Genomic DNA, 20,950 nt, shown 5'->3' on the forward strand with positions numbered 1-20,950 from the left:
CTCTCTCTAATAAATAAATAAAACCTTTAAATAAAATAAAATTAGCGACAACCGGCAAGATGGCGGAGGAGTAGGAGACCTAAATTTCATCTGGTCCCAGGAATTCAGCTAGAAAGGGATCAAACCATTCTGAACACCTACAAACTCAACAGGAGATCGAAGAAAAGAATAGCAGCAACTCTCTGAAGAGAAAAGCGACCACTTTCTGGAAGGTCTCTTCTGATTTGTTTAGTGTATATTTTTCTGGGGTCGTTGTTACCCTGTTAGCATTTTGTTCTCTCATTCAACTATTCTCCTCTGGACAAAATGACAAGACAGAAAAAATCACCTCAAAAAAAAAGAACAAGAGGCAGTACCAACTGCCAGGTACCTACTCAATACGGATATTAGTAAGATGTCGGAACTAGAGTTCAGAATGATGTTATAAAGATAGTAGCTGGGCTTGAAAAAAGCACGGAAGATATTAGAGAAACCCTTTCTGGAGAAATAAAAGAACTAAAATCTAACCACGTCGAAATCAAAAAGGCTATTAATGAGGTGCAATCAAAAATGGAGGCTCTAACTGCTAGGATAAATGAGGCAGAAGAGAGAATTAGTGATATAGAAGACCAAATGATGGAAAATAAAGAAGCTGAGAAAAAGAGAGATAAACAAATCCTGGATCACGAGGGCAGAATTTGAGAGATAAGTGATACCATAAGAAGAAACAATATTAGAATAATTGGGATCCCAGAAGAAGAAGAAAGAGAGAGGGGCGCAAAACGTATATTGGAGCAAATTATAGCAGAGAACTTCCCTAATTTGGGGAAGGAAACAGGCATCAAAATCCAGGAGGCACAGAGACTCCCCCTCAAAATCAATAAAAATAGGTCAACACCCCGACATCTAATAGTAAAATTTACAAGTCTCAGAGACAAAGAGAAAATCCTGAAAGCAGCTTGGGAGAAGAGATCTGTAACCTACAATGGTAGAAACATTAGACTGACAACAGACCTATCCACAGAGACCTGGCAGGCCAGAAAGGACTGGCAGGATATATTCAGAGCACTAAATGAGAAAAATATGCAGCCAAGAATACTACATCCAGCTAGGCTGTCGTTGAATATAGAAGGAAAGATAAAAAGCTTCCAGGTAAACAAAAACTAAAGGAATTTGCAAACACGAAACCATCCCTACAAGAAATATTGAAAGGGATCCTCTAAGCAAAGAGAGGGCCTAAAAGTAACATAGACCAGAAAGGAACACAGACAATATACAGTAACAGTCACCTTACAGGCAATACAATGGCACTTAATTCATATCTTTCAATAGTTACCCTGAATGTAAATGGGCTAAATGCCCCAATCAAAAGACAGAGGCTATCAGATTGGATAAAAAAGCAAGACCCATCGATACGCTTGTCTGCAAGAGACTCATTTTACACCCAAAGACACACCCAGATTGAAAGTGAGGGGGTGGAAAACCATTTACCATGCTAATGGACACCAAAAGAAAGCTGGGGTGGCAATCCTTATATCAGACAAATTAGATTTTAAAGATTTTTTTTTTTTAAAGATTTTATTTATTTATTTGAGACAGAGAGAATGAGAGAGAGAGAGAGAGCACATGAGAGGGGTGAGGGTCATAGGGAGAAGCAGGCTCCCTGCCGAGCAGGGAGCCCGATGCGGGACTCGATCCAGGGACTCCAGGATCATGACCTGAGCCGAAGGCAGTCGCTTAACCAACTGAGCCACCCAGGCGCCCCAGACAAATTAGATTTTAAATCAAAGACTGTAATAAGAGATGAGGAAGGACACTATATCCTCCTTAAAGGGTCTATCCAACAAGAAGATCTAAAAATTGTAAATATCTATGCCCCTGACATGGGAGCAGCCAATTATATAAGCCAATTAATAACAAAAGCAAAGAAACACATCAACAACAATACAATAATAGTGGGGGACTTTAACACCGGCCCCCCTCACTGAAATGGACAGATCATCTAAGCAAAAGATCAACAAGGAAATAAAGACTTTAAATGACACACTGGACCAAATGGACTTCACAGACATATTCAGAACATTCCATCCCAAAGCAACAGAATACACATTCTTCTCTAGTGCCCATGGAACATTCTCCAGAATAGATCACATCCTAGGTCACAAATCAGGTCTCAATCAGTACCAAAAGATTGGGATCATTCCCTGCATATTTTCGGACCACAATGCTTTGAAACTAGAACTCAATCACAAGAGGAAAGTTGGAAAGAACTCAAAAACATGGAGGCTAAAGAGCATCCTACTAAAGAATGAATGGGTCAACCAGGAAATTAAAGAAGAATTAAAAAAATTCATGGAAACAAAGGGAAATGAAAACACAACTGTTCAAAATTTTGGGATGCAGCAAAGGCAGTCCTAAGAGGAAAGTATATAGCAATACAAGCCTTTCTCAAGAAACAAGAAAGGTCTCAAATACACAACCTAACCCTACACCTAAAGGAGCTGGAGAAAGAACAGCAAATAAAGCCTAAACCCAGCAGGAGAAGAGAAATAATAAAGATCAGAGCAGAAATCAATGAAATAGAAACCCAAAGAACAGTAGAACAGATCAACGAAACTAGGAGCTGGTTCTTTGAAAGAATTAACAAGATTGATAAACCCCTGGCCAGACTTCTCAAAAACAAAAGAGAAATGACCCAAATCAACAAAATCATGAATGAAAGAGGAGAGATCACAACCAACACCAAAGAAAAACAAACAATTATAAGAACATATTATGAGCAACTATATGGCAGCAAATTAGATAATCTGGAAGAAATGGATGCATTCCAAGAGATGTATAAACTACCAAAACTGAACCAGGAAGAAACAGAAAACCTGAATAGACCTATAACCACTAAGGAAATTGAAGCAATAATCAAAAATCTCCCAATAAACAAAAGCCCAGGGCCAGATGGCTTCCCAGGGGTATTCTACCAAACATTTAAAGAAGAATTAACACCTATTCTTCTGAAACTGTTCCAAAAAATAGAAATGGAAGGAAAGCTTCCCAACTCGTTTTATGAGGCCACCATTACCTTGATCCCAAAACCAGACAAAGACCCCATCAAAAAGGAGAATTACAGACCAATATCCTTGATGAACATGGATGCAAAAATTCTCACCAAAATACTAGCCAATAGGATCCAACAGTACATTAAGAGGATTATTCACCACGACCAAGTGGGATTTATCCCTGGGCTGCAAGGTTGGTTCAACATCTGTAAATCAATCAATGTGATACAATACATTAATAAAAAAAAAAGAACAAGAACCATATGATCCTCTCAATAGATGCAGAAAAAGCATTTGACAAAGTACAGCATCCTTTTTTGATCAAAACTCTTCAGAGTATAGGGATAGAGGGTACTTACCTCAATATCATAAAAGCCATCTATGAAAAACCCACAGCAAATATCATTCTTAATGGGGAAAAACTGAGAGCTTTCCCCTTAGGGTCAGGAATCAGCAGGGATGTCCACTATCACCACTGCTATTCAACATAGTATTAGAAGTCCTAGCCACAGCAATCAGACAACAAAAAGAAATAAAAGGCATCTAAATCGGCAAAGAAGAAGTCAAACTCTCACTCTTTGCAGATGATATGATACTTTATGTGGAAAACCCAAAAGACTCCACCCCCAAACTGCTAGAACTCATACAGGAATTCAGTAAAGTGGCAGGATATAAAATCAATGCACAGAAATCAGTGGCATTCCTATACACCAACAAAGACAGAAGAAAGAGAAATTAAGAAGTCGATCCCATTTACAATTACACCCAAAACCATAAGATACCTAGGAATAAATCTAACCAAAGAGGCAAAGAATCTGTACTCAGAAAACTATAAAATACTCATGAAAGAAATTGAGGAAGACACAAAGAAATGGAAAAACGTTCCATGCTCATGGATTGGAAGAACAAATATTGTGAAGATGTCAATGCTACCTAGAGCAATCTACACATTCAATGCAATCCTTATCAAAATACCATCCACTTTTTTCAAAGAAATGGAGCAAATAATCTTAAAATTTGTATGGAACCAGAAAAGACCCCGAATAGCCAGAGGAATGTTGAAAAAGAAAAGCAAAGCTGGTGGCTTCACAAATCCGGACTTCAAGCTCTATTACAAAGCTGTCATCATCAAGACAGTATGGTACTGGCACAAAAACAGACACTTAGATCAATGGAACAGAATAGAGAGCCCAGAAATGGACCCTCAACTATATGGTCAACTAATCTTCAACAAAGCAGGAAAGAATGTGCAATGGAAAAAAGACAGTCTCTTCAACAAATGATGTTGGGAAAATTAGACAGCCACATGCAGAAGAATGAAACTGGACCATTTCCTTACACCACACACAAAAATAGACTCCAAATGGTTGAAAGACCTCAATGTGAGACAGGAGTCCATCAAAATCCTAAAGGAGAACACAGGCAGCAACCTCTTCGACCTCAGCCGCAGCAACTTCTTCCTAGAAACATCGCCAAAGACAAGGGAAGCAAGGGCAAAAATGACTATTGGGACTTCATCAAGATAAAAAGCTTCTGCACAGCAAAAGAAACAGTCAACAAAACCAAAAGACAACCGACAGAATGGGAGAAGATATTTGCAAATGACTTATCACATAAAGGGCTAGTATCCAAAATCTATAAAGAACTTATTAAACTCAACACCCAAAGAACAAATGATCCAATCAACAAATGGGCAGAAGACATGAACAGACATTTTTCCAAAGAAGACATCCAAATGGCCAACAGACACATGAAAAAGTGCTCAGCATCGCTCGGCATCAGGGAAATCCAAATCAAAACCTCAATGAGATACCACCTCACACCAGTCAGAATGGCTAAAATTAACAAGTCAGGAAACGACAGATGTTGGCAGGGATGCGGAGAAAGGGGAACCCTCCTACACTGTTGGTGGGAATGCAAGCTGGTGCAGCTACTCTGGAAAACAGTATGGAGGTTCCTCAAAAAGTTGAAAATAGAGCCACCCTACGATCCAGCAATTGCACTACTGGGTATTTACCCCAAAGATACAAATGTAGGGATCCGAAGGGGTACGTGCACCCTGATGTTTATAGCAGCAATGTCCACAATAGCCAAACTGTGGAAAGAGCCAAGATGTCCATTGACAGATGAATGGATAAAGAAGAAGTGGTATATATATATACAATGGAATATTACGCAGCCATCAAAAGGAATGAAATCTTGCCATTTGCAACGACATGGATGGAACTGGAGGGTTTTATGCTGAGCGAAATAAGTCAATCAGAGAAAGACATGTATCATATGTCCTCACTGATATGAGGAATTCTTAATCTCAGGAAACAAAATGAGGGTTGCTGGAGTGGTGGGGGGTGGGAAGGATGGGGTGACTGGGTGATAGATATTGGGGAGCGTATGTGCTATGGTGAGCGCTGTGAATTGTGTAAGACTGTTGAATCACACACCTGTACCTCTGAAACAAGTAATATATTATATGTTAAAAAAAAAAAAAAGGAAGATAGCAGGAAGGGGAAAATGAAGGGGGGGGAAATCAGAGGGGGAGACGAGCCAGGAGAGACTATGGACTCTGAGAAACAAACTGAGGGTTCTAGAGGGGAGGGGGGATGGAGGGATGGGTTAGTCTGGTGATGGGTATTAGAGAGGGCACGTGGAGCACTGGGTGTTATATGCAAGCAATGAATCATGGAACACTACATCAAAAACGAATGATGTAATGTATGGTGATTAACATAATAGAAAAAAAATCTAAAATAAAATTAGCTACACAATGGGTATGTTTATCTTTCTCATTTTACTGATGGGAAACAGGTTCAGAGAAGTTGGGTAACTCTCCCAAAGTTGCATGGCTGGTCCAGCCTAATACACCCCGGGTTCGAGCCAGCGAAAGAAAGAGAAAATCAAGAGCTGAGTGACATGGAAGTGCTGCCTTAAAGGAAGGCGAGGGGCCTCCAGAGGCCATGTTAAGATTAAGGTAATGACAATCAGGTCCAGGGATGGCTGAACCAGACGGGTCAGAGTCGCATTTTTCTCTGACAGAAAAATGCTGAGAAGGGCCAATTAAAGCTTCACCACATCTCAAGCGCCTTTCTTCTTGGTCACTTTCTCCTCTGCTTCCTGATTTTGCTTTCCTTTCCCATCAGCTGTTCTGTGTGGGCTCCTCTCCTCCCCTACCCCCCGGACACTGTAGCAGACCCTGCCATCTGTGGGGCTCTCCTCACTCCCGAGCTGGGATGGTGGCCTCATGCAGAACACCTTCCTAGGGGTGGTGCTGGCTCTTTTCCCCAGCCATCTCTCACTTCTTCGCTTAGCCCCTGACTGTTTCTTCTTCTGCCTCAGACTTCAAGCTTAACTGAGTATCTGTCACATCACCCCTCTGTAGAGCCAAGCTCAGCACTTTTGATGGCCCCCTTCTTTCTTTTACTAAGACAACTCTTTTCATCCCTATTCTTGCTCAGGATTCCCACAGCCCTTCTCATCTCATCTTCAAATCCTTACCATTTAGGAATCTTTGTGAGTTAGTACAATGGCCAAAAAGCAGCAGGTCTAGCTTTTCATATAATAAAGTTACTCCAACTTACTAAAGTTTTTGAGAGGTAAGAATGCCCCCCAGAGATATTTCTTAGCACAAAAATAACTTTTCTGTACTTACGAACTTTTTCAGGCACTTGTATCCAAGATAGAGAAGTCCCGACCCAATGAGGCAGCATAGTATAATGACAATTTATCATATCTGGTTCTGCTATCTCCCAGCTGTGTGACCTTAACAAAGAAGTAGCTTCTTTGTGCTATAATTTTCTCATTTACACAATGGGATGACCATGTCGGCTCCATGGGGCTATGTAAGGTCTCAAAATGATGCCCAGCACACAGTGGGTTCTTAAGAAGACCTGCTCTTGGGAAATTCTTATTCCCTAGGGAACCAGTGGTTTATACTGAGGGCACTACTTCATGTTTACAGGGCATCTTCATTTCCACTGTCTAACTTGGGCCCATGTTCCCATCAGAGTTCAGTTGTAGAATATCGAGTATACTCTGGCAATTGTAAGTAGAAGAAATTTATTTCAGGGTATCAGATGGCTTACAGAATCATTGGAGACTTGAAGAAAATGGCTCTAGCTTAAGTTTTCTCGAATGGCAGAATTGGACCATCCAAAAGACTGCTGCCTCTTCTATGACAAGGAAGCACTGCCTAATCCAGAAACTTCCATTCTAACTGTTGGGCCCATAGCCATGTAACCACTACCATGATCAGAGAACCACTGTAGTCAGGAAGTCTCCAATGCTGCTGCCAATTCTACAACCTCACTGCCTGCAGTACTAAAATGAATGCCCTATACACTGCCTCTTAATATACTCAAAGACCCTGGTGACCTTACGCCTCCATCCCCCACCCTCCACAGCTCCATCACCATTGCTGTCAGTAGACTCTGTGGAAACATGGCCTCTGCCTCATTTCTACCTCCTGGATTCTACTCGAGCATGTGTGCTTAGCTGAAGTTGGAGCTGAAGTTGGTGCTTTATTTCCCAAAGGTGGGGCTGGTATCCTCTGCTCCTCATTGCCACATCCAGACCATTTCCCCTCCTTTCTCTCTCAAAAATCCCAACTCTTGTGAAGCCCAGACCATCCTCTCTCTCCATTTTTAGACACCTTTTTTAGAATTTCTTGACTTTTTTAGACAATTATGACTCTTCATTAGAGAATTTTTATCCCCTTGCTCAGTCTTCCTCTCCACCTCTACTCTCTTCTTCATCCTCAGTGACTTCAACACCTGCACAGATGACCATCTAGCACCCTAGCACTGTCCCTTGACCTGTACATCTGTGGATCTTTTCCTCCACCCCACCCTCAGCCACCATCTCTCAGCACACCCTGACCTTGACATTTCCAATATTGGCACCCCCTCAATGCCTCAGCGGCATCCATCCTGCTTGCTGAACACCACTTCCTGAGTCTCCAGCTCACTTACTCAATGATATCCACATTCTTTGACTCCACCAGGAGCTGAAGTCCATTAACCTTTTTGTTTTTTATTATTCATCATGTCCTTTCCGCTTTCATTTCCCTGCTTAGATACTGCAGCCCATCACTTCACTAATTCCTTCGCTCTATCCCCAACTTCCTACCTCTCTAGCCTGCTTATCAAATCACTTTAGCAAAAGCCCAGTCCTAGTTAAACCCAAACCACTCAGCTCTGCCCTTGAGCTACTGAATTTGGCTACAGGGGAATACACCATATTATCAGGTCTCACTTTCACTACATAACTCTGTATCTTTGCAGTGCTTAGCAATTTCCCTAAGAAATCTGCTTCCTAACCCTCAAGACTATTTTCAGAACTTCTCCTTTCTCTTTATTTTAATTTTTTTTTAAGTAGGCTCCACGCTTAGCGTGGAGTCAAATGTGGGGCTTGAATTCACGACACTGAGATCAAGACCTGAGCTCAGATCAAGAGTTGGACACTTAAGCAACTGAGCCACCTAGGTGCCCCTATTTTAATTTTTCTATAGTGGGTTTTAAGGGGGAAATGATGAGTTCAATTTTGGAGATTTTGAGTCTGGGATACCTAGAGGATGCGGAGGCATCCAGTAGGTACTAGAATATACACCTCTGGGCTTAGGAGATGTGTTTGGATTACAGGTAGACTGGGAAGCATCAGCCTATAACTAATAACTGAACTGTTTTCCCTACAAGTTCCAATTATGACCCTCCCATGCACACCGACACCCTACAGGAGTCCATACACCACTCAACCTCAGAACCCCAATTGGACATTTGAGGCCACAACTAGGCAAATCTTGTTAAGTCCTTTCCCCTTAAATCATTCCACTTTCTACCTTTTCTCACCCTCAACTTATGCCTGTTTAGAAGAGCATTTAGAAGAGTGGGACCCGGTCATTACTCCATCTGGTCCACCAACCTTGTTAGTTAGATCACTACACTGCCTTCCTCCTTCCATGGATGTCCTGTCCCCTTCCTATCTGACCTATTCCACTTCCTCACCTCCTGGCGTTCTCTATTTAACTCACTCCATTGAATCTACTCTTGTCAAAGACACCAGTGACCTCCATCTTGATAAATCCAACCATCCATCCATTGTGCTCACCTTACCCATTCCAGGCATGGAATGCGCAACCCTGACCCCACCCCAATCAGTAACTTGCCTGCCCTGGGGGGATGTTGACCTTGTTGCCTAACCCTAGGAATACCGTTTCCTCCTAAAGATATTTCAGATTTTACAGAATTCTCCAGCCTTCAGGGTCACACACACAAAGACCTAGTGGGCTCCACTCTCTTCAGGAGTCCCCTGTGGTGGGGATGGAGAGAAGTGGAGAAAAGTAAGCTCACATGCTCTGGGAGTCATCCCACCAGGGGCAAACTGCCAAACCAAATGTCCCTCTTTGGGCATAGCCATAAAGCTATCTACAGACAAATGGATTTTTAGAAGGTGGAAATGTCGGGGCTCTCAAGACTAGAAGAGGCTCTGGGGACCATCCAGTCTATTCTTCTCATATCGCAGAGAAGGGATGTGAGGCCCTGTAATGTCAGGGACTTACACAAGGTCATGCAGACAAGGCGTGGTGATACCGCTTCCCTGGGAAGAATTCCTTCAGCAAATCTACACACTTAGCATAGTGGGCTGTCTCTGGTCAGGTTCCCTAGAAGCAAAAACCCGAGAGGGGATTTGTTTAAAAGGCATTTATTAAGGGCATGATGTCAGGAGAAGCTGTATGGCAGGGAGGGGAGACAGGATAGGAAGGAGGAGAAATTAAGCAAGAATGTAGTTCAGGTGATGGTAATGTCTAGCCATAGCCTGATTCTGCAGAGAGCTCTAGAGCAAAACTGTATCACAGGACTTGAGTCACCTTAAACAAGGTTGCTGGGCTTTAATGCTTCTGCTCCAGCTAGTTATTAGCTACAGGCTCTTCCAGGGTAGGTGTCATTATTACCAGGTACTTCCAGGCCAAGTGGCTCTAGTCTCTGAAGGGCAATACTCCCAAAAGGGTTTCAGGTGTGAGCTGTTAACAGCAACACCTCTAGCACTGAGGGATGGGTGCACCGAATGCTCAAAGGGGTCCCAGGAGGTCTAGGTGGGGCACCAAGACGTCTGCTAAGTGGGTAAGAGAAAGTTTTCTAGATCCTAGCATAACAACTGGTATTTTTAAAAAAGATTTTATTTATTTATTTGAGAGAGAACATGAGCAGGGTGAGGGGCAGAGGGAGAAGCAGACTCCCTGCTGAGCAGGGAGCCTGATGCAGGGGCTCGATCCCAGGACCCCAGGATCATGACCTGAGCCAAAAGTAGACACTTAACTGGCTGAGCCACCCAGGCGTCCCAACAACTGGGATTTAATGTCAGCTGTGTGACCTTGAGCAAGTCACTCAACCTCTCAAAGCCTCAGTTCCCAAGTCTAAACATTAAGAAAATAATCCTCCCTCAGAGGGTTGTTGGGAACATTTAGTAAACTCATGCCTGAAATGTATAGCCTAGCAACTACAGTTTGGTAAGGATTATTGTAATTATTAGGACTTGTTATTAATAACTATATTACTAAAATGATTATAAGTAATTACAATGATGATAAAAATTGACGGCCCAAAAAGTAGAGCATATGAAATCACTCTCTGTCTCTTGACGTCCAAGGGAACTGGGTATGCATTGTCCACATCTCAACAACAAAATCAGAATTATCCAAGGAGTGGCATTATTTTTATCCACAATGTGGATGTAAATGTGTGCCTTTGGTGCTCCCAGCTCACCACTGAGATAATTAACCAGAAGCAATTACAGTGCACTTGGCAAATTGCAGCTTTGCCCTCTTTGCGAGGGACATGTTTTATTTATACTTCCTCCCTCGTGGCTTGCTGATTGATCACATCCCAAGTCCAATATTTAAAGGTGAGCTGCTGACACAGACTCCACCTGGGTTTCCCTCAGGGTTCTCACACACTTGAGTCTGGGTGAGAAATTTCCCCATCTTTCTGGATGCAGCCATCTCGCTGACAATCTGCGTATCTGGCTGGGTCCCGATGCCCCAGCCTCTGGCATATCTGCTGAGTCCCCCGTGTTGAGTATCGCCAGTGAATCAGTGCCGTGCCCTGAGCTAGACACCTCATCTCCTCTGCTTTTTCTTCTCCAATTTCAGAACTGCGGTAAACCAGCACAGTTTTAGAATATCGAATTCACAGAAGGCTTTCAAAGTGGATGTTAAAAGTGGAGATCCCAGTAACACTATTTCTGGGAAACTGGAGGACATAACCTGGAATGTGGATTTATGCTGAGATTTAGGCGTGACATGGTCATCTGAGCATTTCTTATTATAGCAAGAGATGGGGAGGGGAATGAAATGTCCCAACAATTAAAGTTTGATATGGCATGTCCAGAAATAAGATAGTAGGCAGACATTAAAATAATATAAACAAAGAGTGTTTAACTATATAGGAAAAATATTGATGAATGGCTCTTCTGTACAAAATGAAGTTCTTTCATATATTACCCCCATGACCATTTGTATTAGTATTTTTACTGATAGAAGTTTGATACTAATTCTTTAAAACCTAGGGAGTTACTAGTATTTTAAGAAATACTCTTCACATATATTAAAGGTTCAAAGCACAGAAACTCTTTTTTAAAATATTTTATTTATTTATTTATTTGAGAGAGCGCACACAGGTACAAGTGTGCTGGGGGAGGGGCAGTGGGAGAGGGAGAGAGAGAATCTCAAGCAGACTCGAGAGCCCAATGCAGGGCTCGATCTCACAACCCTGAGATCATGACCTGAGCCAAAATCAAGAGTCAGATGCTTACCGACTGAGCCACCCAAGCACCCCTCTTTAATTTCTGAACGCAGCATCTATACTTCTGCATTGAATGAAACAGAAAAATACTACCCACAAGAAATCCTGTATCTTGACTATATTCTCATTCCTCATCAAAATCTATATCCCTGACTTTCTCTTTCCTCACAGGAACAAAAAAGAGATCCACCTTCATCAGGTGACAAAGTAAGAAAGAGAAAGGGGGAATGGGGTTTTCTTCTGTCCCCGTGAGAGCTGCCAGAATAGCGGGATAAGTTTCATTTAATCACATGGTATCGCAAGCAATTACCACATCCTCTCCTTTCCCTGCCTCCACGTTCTGGGTACCTCTAGTGGTGTCAGCTGTAAAATATCATGTCTATTACTCTATGAGAAGATACTTGAAGGAAACAGGATAAACACTTACTTTATACTTTGAACATTATATTTCATCCTGATACACGGGCACCTAACCTTTGTTTAAAATGAGCTTCAGTCACTCATTTTCTTTTTAGAAATTATTTATTTATACTTTACACATTATAAGCACTGTATTAGGCACAGAAAATAAAAATGATGATGAGGTAATCTCTGCCCAGGGGAGCCCAGAGTTAGTCGGGGGAGGGGAGGAGAGGGGGCACATGATATTTTTAAAAAAGACTCTATTGGGACACCTGGGTGGTTCAGTCAGTTAAGTGTCTGTCTTCAGCTCAGGTCATGATCCCAGGGTCCTGGGATCCAGTCCCACATCAGGGGAGTCTGCTCAGTGGGGAGTCTGCTTCCCTACAAGCGAGCTGGGGGAGGGGCAGTGGGAGAGGGAGAGAGTCAAGCAGACTCCTTGAGAGCCCAATGCAGGGCTCGATCTCACAACCCTGAGATCATGACCTGAGCCAAAATCAAGAGTCAGATGTTTAACCGACTGAGCCACCCAAGCACCCCTCTTTAATTTCTGAACGCAGCATCTATACTTCTGCATTGAATGAAACAGAAAAATACTAACCACAAGAAATCCTGTATCTTGACTATATTCTCCCTCTCCCCCTGCTTGTGCTCTCTCTCTCTCTCTGACAAATAAATAAAATCTTTTTTAAAAAAGACTCTATTCACTAAAGACTGACACTAACACATGCTAGAAAGAAAAGCAGGGATTTCACCCAGTTGAAGTAAATGGAAACTGAGCTGACATTTGAAAAATGAGTAGGATTTAACTAAGAAAAGAAGAGGAGAGGAGGGAAGAACAGCCCAAGAATAGAGACAGCTTGTGCAAAGGCCCTAAGGTGGAGAATATGACCACATCAATAGAACCCGGAATCAAGAAAGAGTGGGGAGAACATAGTACGAAGTGAAACTAGAAGGTTTGGGTAGGTAGGAGTAACACTGTAAGGGGCTTTTTTGCTGGACAACGTTGGATGCCTATCCAGCATCTAACCCAACTTTCTCAATAGAATTCCAATTTTGTTTAGGTATTCAACTTCCTCCATACAGCTTATGTAATGCAGGAGAAGAGGACACCACCCTCAGCTCCAGGGATGTGTTCCAATAGGTCTAATTCAATCCTTCCAGATCCCAGGTTTAAGCACTGCAGAGGGACCAGAATAGGAATGTAACTTACACTAGACCAATCAAACCCCTAAAGGATGGGAGGAAGTTCACCCCATGATGGGGAGAGGCCTTTCTCTCCCTCTAGGCATAAAAAAGGAAGCCTGTTGACCTAATTGGTGCTGTCAGCCATGGGATGAAGCCAATAGTTGGACAGCAAAGAGAACAGATGGGAAGAAACTTGGTCCTTGACCATATTGTTATGTCGCTAAATCAAGCAACCCTGATTTACCTCTGGGCTTCTTATAATGCAAGATAATAAATTTCTTTTTTGTTCAAGCCAATTTGAGCCAGGTTTTCTGACACCTGCTTCTGAAAGCATCACACTGGATACTTCCTTGTGCATAAGGACTGTTACCTTTATCCCAAGTAGAATACTGTTCTGGAATTTGGGTAAAGAGTACCTAATTCTGAGAAAAACTTTAGGAACAGGATCTGGTACATTCCTTACCACCACTGCCCCCAAATATTCTGATATCAAATGAAAAATGCAGAAAATAAAATTCCTTCTACATGATGCCAACTGAGTTAAGCACCATGTGCATGCGCACACACACACACGTACACACACACTTAAGGAAAGACTGGCAAGAAAAGTACAATGTTAAAAGCTTGCTCCTAGGTGGGGATTATTACTAGAGTAAGGTTTGGTTGAGTTTGGTTCTTTATGTTCTTTAGTACTTCCTGACTTTCCTACAATGAATATACTTTACTTGTTGTAATTAGACATCAAAGGCAATAGGTGTGTTTTCCATCTGTATACATTTCCATCTTTACACTCCCTGTCACAAAAGAGGCTTTTTAATTTGTTCAATATAATGGCCAAAAGAAAACTAAGAAGTAGCATATCTAACATAATCTATTGGAAAAGATGAACATTTCTAGTATTTCTGTACAATATCCCTACAGTTACGGATTTTTCATTGGTCACGTAATAGAATAGAATATCTTGAGAGCATAAGTGTGTCCAATGTTCGTTCTAAATCCTCAATTTATAAAATAGTTATTCTTGCTCATTTTCAAGTCCCATTATATAAAATAGAGACACTTGCAAATTGTGAGACCCTCAGGAGATATCATTTAGCATCTTTGAAAAACATAATACTTAATTATCATAGCATGAGGTACTTTTAATGGCACATTCCAACATTGAGATTGAAAACTGATTTCTGAGAGGAAAATTAAGTGATATTTCCATTCACATGCTTTATTTAAATACAAACTACATGCATAATTATCCTTGATCTCCACTGCCACTTAAAAATAAAATTAAAAAGTGAAAATATGAAATACTCATGGAGTTTTTCTTTCTCCATAACTACAGTTACCAAAGCAATAATTACCAAATACCCCCTAAATGGTTCATGTACCCCTTATGGGTTGGAGGGCCCTGTTTGCTCTACTATAGGATCTACTATAGGATTAAAATTCCAAAGCCAACCTTCCTGCAATCAGACTCATTGAAGTTTTATTGCAGGAAGGAAAATGGTATCATTTTTATTAATTACCTTTAAACATAAAATTTTGGGGTGCCTGGGTGGCTCAGTCATTAAGCATCTGCCTTCGGCTCAGGTCATGATCCCAGGGTCCTGGGATTGAGCCCCGCATCAGGCTCCCTGCTCCGCAGGAAGCCTGCTTCTCCCTCTCCCACTCCCCCTGCTTGTGTTCCCTTTCTCGCTGTGTCTCTCTGTCAAATAAATAAATAAAATCTTAAAAATAAATAAATAAACATAAAATTTGTATTTTTTGTTCAATCTTTGCTCACCTATACGCTTCTTCCTTTTTTACCCCCAAAAGTAATAAATTGATCTTATTTTGCATTACTCATTTACTCTCTAAAATGGCAGGGTCATTTGTAGATTAACAAAGCCAGACAACCTAACAGATACATCAGAGGCGGTATCTCCCCCTGTAGGTCCTGCCTCTGTAATAAGTGAGAGATAATAAAGGAAGAGGTAGCAGGCCCTAGCGTGGGACACAAATATTCTGGTTCTCCCCTCTATGAGCATGTGGTAGGACTTCACTTCTTTGAAATAGGATGGTTGTATGACTTCCCGTGGCCAGTGGTTTGTGTATACAAGTGATGTGTGTCACTTCTAAGTAGAAGTTTAGAGAGCCAAACCCAGGTCATTACACCCCCTTCCATAGCCAGGGAGGTGCTGGAAGCACATGTCAAGGTCAAAGCTCCATCACTGTGAGTCCTTAAGTGACCACCATGAGCAGAGGCCTCCTCCCAACCGGCACTGGAGAAATGCACTTTGTAAAGTTAAGCCACTGTGCTTTGCAGGTTGTTTGTTACCACAGCATAACCATGCATGCTTTCAGATAACTTTTGTGCATAAAGTTGGGGAGAATAAATTGTTCTCTCCAACAATTTGTACAGAAGGAAAAAAAAGGAAAAGAGACTTTGAATTCATTCAAAGGCCTTTCATGCTCCTGTTGAGACACTCATTCCCCATTTGGTAAACCATAAGTAAACTCAATGAACTCCATATAAAAGTACAAAATCATCCTAGAAATGCTTAAAGGTCATGGTGTTATAATCAAAACCTTTTCATTATAAGCCTTAGCCCCGTATTTACTGGGTTACTGGGATGACTTTATGGGTAGCCGTGAACTTTCTAAAGGGGAGTTTTTAATTTGGGGTTTTCATGTTGATGATAAAAAAAAAAATCAGTCAATATTAGCATATTCTGCATAACTTGGATGGCCAACCTATGCAAGTCAATGCCACAACCCAAGTTTCCATCAGTGTTCCCATTTCTCTTGGCACCCGACGGTAGTACTTTGTCAAGGGCTAGGGAGTAAAGAACCGGAATGGACAAAACACTGAGCATCGCACTCGTGCCAAAGAAGCTCTCAAGAAGCCAGGGTGGTCAGCATCTTGTTTTGAGCAAGGATTTCGTTCCAGAAAAACCACATCCTCTTTAACATTAATGTTGTCAATTTGAATTTTACTGTTTTTATTGTTTGGTTTTAATGTGACCTATAAATTCATTTTTTTTCTTTTACAGTTTTATAAGAACTACCAACATATGAAGTATCTACCTGCTTTTCTGCAATATATGCTTAAGTAATGTTATAATACAAATAGTAAAAGTCCACACTTGGGTGGTGGTAAGGGTGTGGTTCTAGGATAATTCTTCCTTTAAAAGGTCCACAAATAAAAAAATAAAAACAATTAATTTAATTTAAAAAATTTTTTAAAGATTTTATTTGACCCAGAAGCAGCACAAGCAGAGGGAGAGGGAGAGGCAGGTTCTCCCCTGAGCAGGGAGCCTGATGCGGGACTCGATCCCAGGACCCCGGGATCATGACCTGAGCCAAAGTCAGACGCTGAACTGACTGAGCCACCCAGGTGCCCCAATTTAATTAAATTTTTAAAAGGGCCCCAAACATTGTTCATTTCAGACCAGGCTCAAAGCAGATCTCCCTCTTGGAGTAAGCGGTTGAGTTACTTGAATTTATTCTCCCCAACTTTATCCACAAAAGTTATCTGAAATCAAAAGAGTTAGCTCTAAGGTTCCATGAATCTCCACTTCATGCTTTTGACAGAAGTAACCAGAGAGAAAAAGAAGAAAGACGGGAGCTCCGAAAACCAGGAAAGAATCAGAAAGGATGAAATGAAGGCATTTGTGGCACTTTTCAAAGGCAAGACCCAGTGTGGCAAAAGATATCTTTCCTTGAACTGACGTCAGGGGACAGGAAAGCTGCTCTCACCGTCTTTATACGCATAGTTCTTTGTTACCTTGTTAAGGGCAAGAAGGGATTAATGTGATATTTAAGAACTGGGGCATTCTCCACTGAAAGTGCTGGCCACAAGAGGGTCAAAGCAGAATATTCCAACCAGACACAATGGAGCTCTAGTCCCATTTTTATTAGAGATTGTTTGAATCATTTATTTTTGCTAAGCAATTTAACTAATGAACATTAGCTTTTCTTTCCTGAGACATATTTCCTCATGACACCTAAGCTACCCATGCCTAAAGATGTACCTAGATAACCAACAGAACCAGTGGCCAATGCTAGAAAAGAGGGGCCAGTGCAGACCAGTCCCTAAATGCCAACCATATCAGACAGAGCGCAAATACGCACCATCAATAGGACCGTGCACATGCAAGTACTTAGAAGTCAGCACAACGCTGTCTTGACACAAAATGAAGTCAATGAAGGAGAAGAAAAAGATGATAGTGAAGGTGATGAAGATGATGACAGGTCGGATTCTTTCATGGGTTCCCAATTACTTTGTGTCACGTGTCATGCACCAGTCACTCTGGGGAGACAAACACTTTGCCCTCAGGGAGCTTCCAGGCCAGGAGGGAGGCAGAACAAGAAAATACCCCATCACAGGAGAAGACTGTAGAAAAGACAGGGCTCAGTCCCGCTCAAAACAAAGGTTCTTAGTCTTTTGGTTTTCTAGCCTAGTTTGAGAGCAGGCCTCTCGACAGAGCCTTGTCTCTTGGCCACTGGGATGGTTAATTTTATGTGTCCACTTGACTGGCCCTGATTTGTTGTCAGGCTAACCCCATGCTAGGCAGTGGGCACCCAGTTCTACAGGAAACCGTGAGCTTCACTCAGCCTTCATGGCATCTACAGCAGAGCTGTTCGGGTAGAATTGTTTCCGGCTCCGACCACACCCTTAAATATGTTCGTGAGACAAAAATCTCACACATACCCCATATTACACCATCTTTGTTTGGTGCCATTTGTGATTAAACTGTACCTTTTACCTCCTCGTAGCAGGCAGTAGACATGTGCACTCAGCTTTGTATTCCATCGCTCAGTTGATATGCTGGGAATTTCCTCATTGTTAGAACAAATTAACTTCATGCATGCATCAGGATCTGACGGTTCACCTGTGAAGGACCGAGGCCATGCACACCAGCTGAGAAATAACGTCCCGGAAGAGGAGGAAGGCAAATTCTGTCCATACTGAGTTTATTGACTGCCACTCAGTATTCTGTGTTTGAAGAGCACTTTTGCAAAACACTTCTCCGCCACCTTAAATCTGTTCGGCTCTGTATTTTAAAGGGAAAATGCAATTCATCTGATCCTGATTTGTTTGCACTTAACTCATCACAATGTTGTTTTGAAGAAGCTGATGTGCAAAAAGCCTTTTCATCAGCTTTGTGAAGAGCTTTTTTCTTCAAGGGGAAAAAAGAATCAGACAGTGTTTACCAAAGGTAAACAAACCAAAGCCTTAAAAAAAAAAAAATCCAAGTTTATTTCTAAAGCCTGAACTCACCGAAGGTCAGGGGGGTTTGAGACTTACAGTCCCTGCTCCGTCACTTGAAAAAAGAATGTGGCCCAGAATCAACTGCCTGGCCTTCCTGGCAGAAGCTAGCAAAGCCCTCCCGAATGTTCCAGAGCTGTGATGTGTGTTTGCTGCAGCCAATAAACACTCCTAATGATGCTCTCAACAAAAGCCCATATTTTGAGCCTTGTTTTCTCTTTTCTTTTCATGTTGTTTCTCTCAGTGAAAGGATCAAAGCAATGAGGCTACTTTTTCTTCACTCAATCAGACAGGAGTTCTTTGAAGTAAATGTGTTTTTTTGCTTTTGCTTTTTTTCCTTTTCTCCTTAAGGAAGAATCTTTATAATCAGAGGCTGACTTTGTAAATTTCCTAACACTAGTCCCTTAGCAGGTGCTTGTATGTCCCAGGAAGCCGAGCCTGTGCTGTCTTTTTCTTGGATTTCCCCTTCTTGTCTCTCACTTGATGAGAGCCATCGGGTGATTTTAATGTGCCCAGGATGGTTGAGAACATCTAAAGAAAACATCATCCATTCATCAAAAACATACGAAGACAAAGAAACAAGAGTTCAGCTGAACAGAAAAATAAATCGGGGAGTTTTGAAAAGGCATTTGTAGTTACAGCTTAAGGCTGTCTTGTAAAAAAAGAAGAGTATCAAAATAACTCCATTAATGATCATCTCAGAAGCAAAATGAAGCTGAAAGCTTGTTACTATGGTTCTTGCTTCCAGGGGGAATTCAGAATATCTGATAAAAAATAATGGGATGGTGAATAAAAAAAGATGCAGAAAGTCAAGTTAAACATGATTTCTTCAGGAGCCTTCCAGTAGCATGTAATGTATAAAATCAGAGGTTCTCCAAGAATGGGTATCTTCTCATGGGTGATAAATAATTAATAATAGCGCTAATGCAAATTGAGCACTCACTGTGTTCCAGACATTGTACCAAATGCTTTCATGCATTATTTCTTTTAAGCTTCAAACCAACCCTATCAAGTAGGTGCTAGTTTCAGTCCTATTTCACAGAAGAGAAACCTGAGGTTTAAAATACCCAAGATCAGGGACGCCTGGGCGGCTCAGATGGTTAAGCGGCTGCCTTCCGCTCAGGTCATGATCTCAGTGTCCTGGGATCGAGCCCCGCATCGGGCTCCCTGCTCAGTGGGGAGTCTGCTTCTCCCTCTGCCTGCCGCTCCCCCTGCTTGTGCTCTCTATCTCTCTGACAAATAAATAAATAAAATCTTTAAAGAAATTTTTTTTGAATAAAATAAAATAAAATACCCAAGATCAACCTAGGTTGAAAGTCGCTGAGCCAGAACCCAACCCCAGGTCGATCTGATGCCAAAGGCCAGGCTCTGTGGTTCATCATATGTGGCTCACGTGCTTTATCAGGAACCTGTTACTTATATTCATATTCTTGCTACTCAAAGGCTGAAGTCATATCTGTCCTGGTTAAACAAACTGAAGCAACAATCTAATTTTTTGGACAAAATTCCTTTTTCACTATTAATTAACTCAAAGAAAGAGAAATTGTTTTACAGATGTTTCCAGACATTCCCTACACACTGCCTTTGTAGAGAGGTAGTATGGGCCTACTTCCCTGTCCATTTCCCACATCGAAGATGCAATAGGATTATTGAAACCCATCAAACTCTACACCTAAAATGCCAGCATCTTATCATATGTAAATTATACCTCAGAACAAGTTGTCTCAAAAATAAAGATATCATGGCATTCAATGCTCCCCATATATTTTCGGCTTCACCATGTCCTAGATTTCAAGTCAAATTATTCTTAATTGAACTCCGAGACATTGCCCCTTGTGCATGTCAGTTCCCTACAGATCAACTTTTAAAAGTTTTAAAATGATTATTAACATGCTTGTGCCATATCATCTGCAACGATTCTCACCTTCTGTTCTAGGAAGACATTTTAACTTAGATGAAAGATTCTCTGTACCGGTAAATGCACGAGGTGAATGGGATTTCTTTCATTGCCTTGCTTCTTTTCCTTCCTTCTAGCTCCGCCCCCCCATCGCCAGCACTCAGCTGGACTACATCTCCCAGTCGCCCCTGCAGGTAGGGCGCGGCCTCGTGACTGAGTTCTGCCCAAGAGAATGTGAGCAGAAGTGATGTGTGTCAAAACCTCCTCAAGACTACTCCACTCTTTTTCCCATCTACTCTCTGGAAGTGAAGAATTCTGAGGCCTTTGACTGAGGCACAAGACAGAAAAACTGGGGTCTCTGAATCAGAGTGTGAGACATCACCTTCCAATCCGTCCC

At 41.7% G+C, this 20,950-nt stretch overlaps 1 long non-coding RNA gene across 8 annotated transcripts in view; it reads right to left on the reverse strand.

Annotated features, from left to right (window-relative positions):
- LOC118542381 (uncharacterized) overlaps positions 1–20,950 on the reverse strand; it is an 88,702-nt gene that overhangs the window by 31,620 nt on the left and 36,132 nt on the right. For 2 of the 8 annotated variants that reach the window (XR_013449560.1, XR_013449555.1), the window contains one exon: positions 18,147–18,279. The exons of the other annotated variants lie outside the window; for them this stretch is intronic. This is a non-coding gene — a long non-coding RNA (uncharacterized LOC118542381). The remainder of the gene's footprint in view (positions 1–18,146; positions 18,280–20,950) is intronic. 8 annotated transcript variants of the gene reach the window in all.

The sequence above is a fragment of the Halichoerus grypus genome, chromosome 1 (genome assembly GCF_964656455.1).
Source record: "Halichoerus grypus chromosome 1, mHalGry1.hap1.1, whole genome shotgun sequence".
Lineage (NCBI taxonomy): Eukaryota > Metazoa > Chordata > Mammalia > Carnivora > Phocidae > Halichoerus > Halichoerus grypus.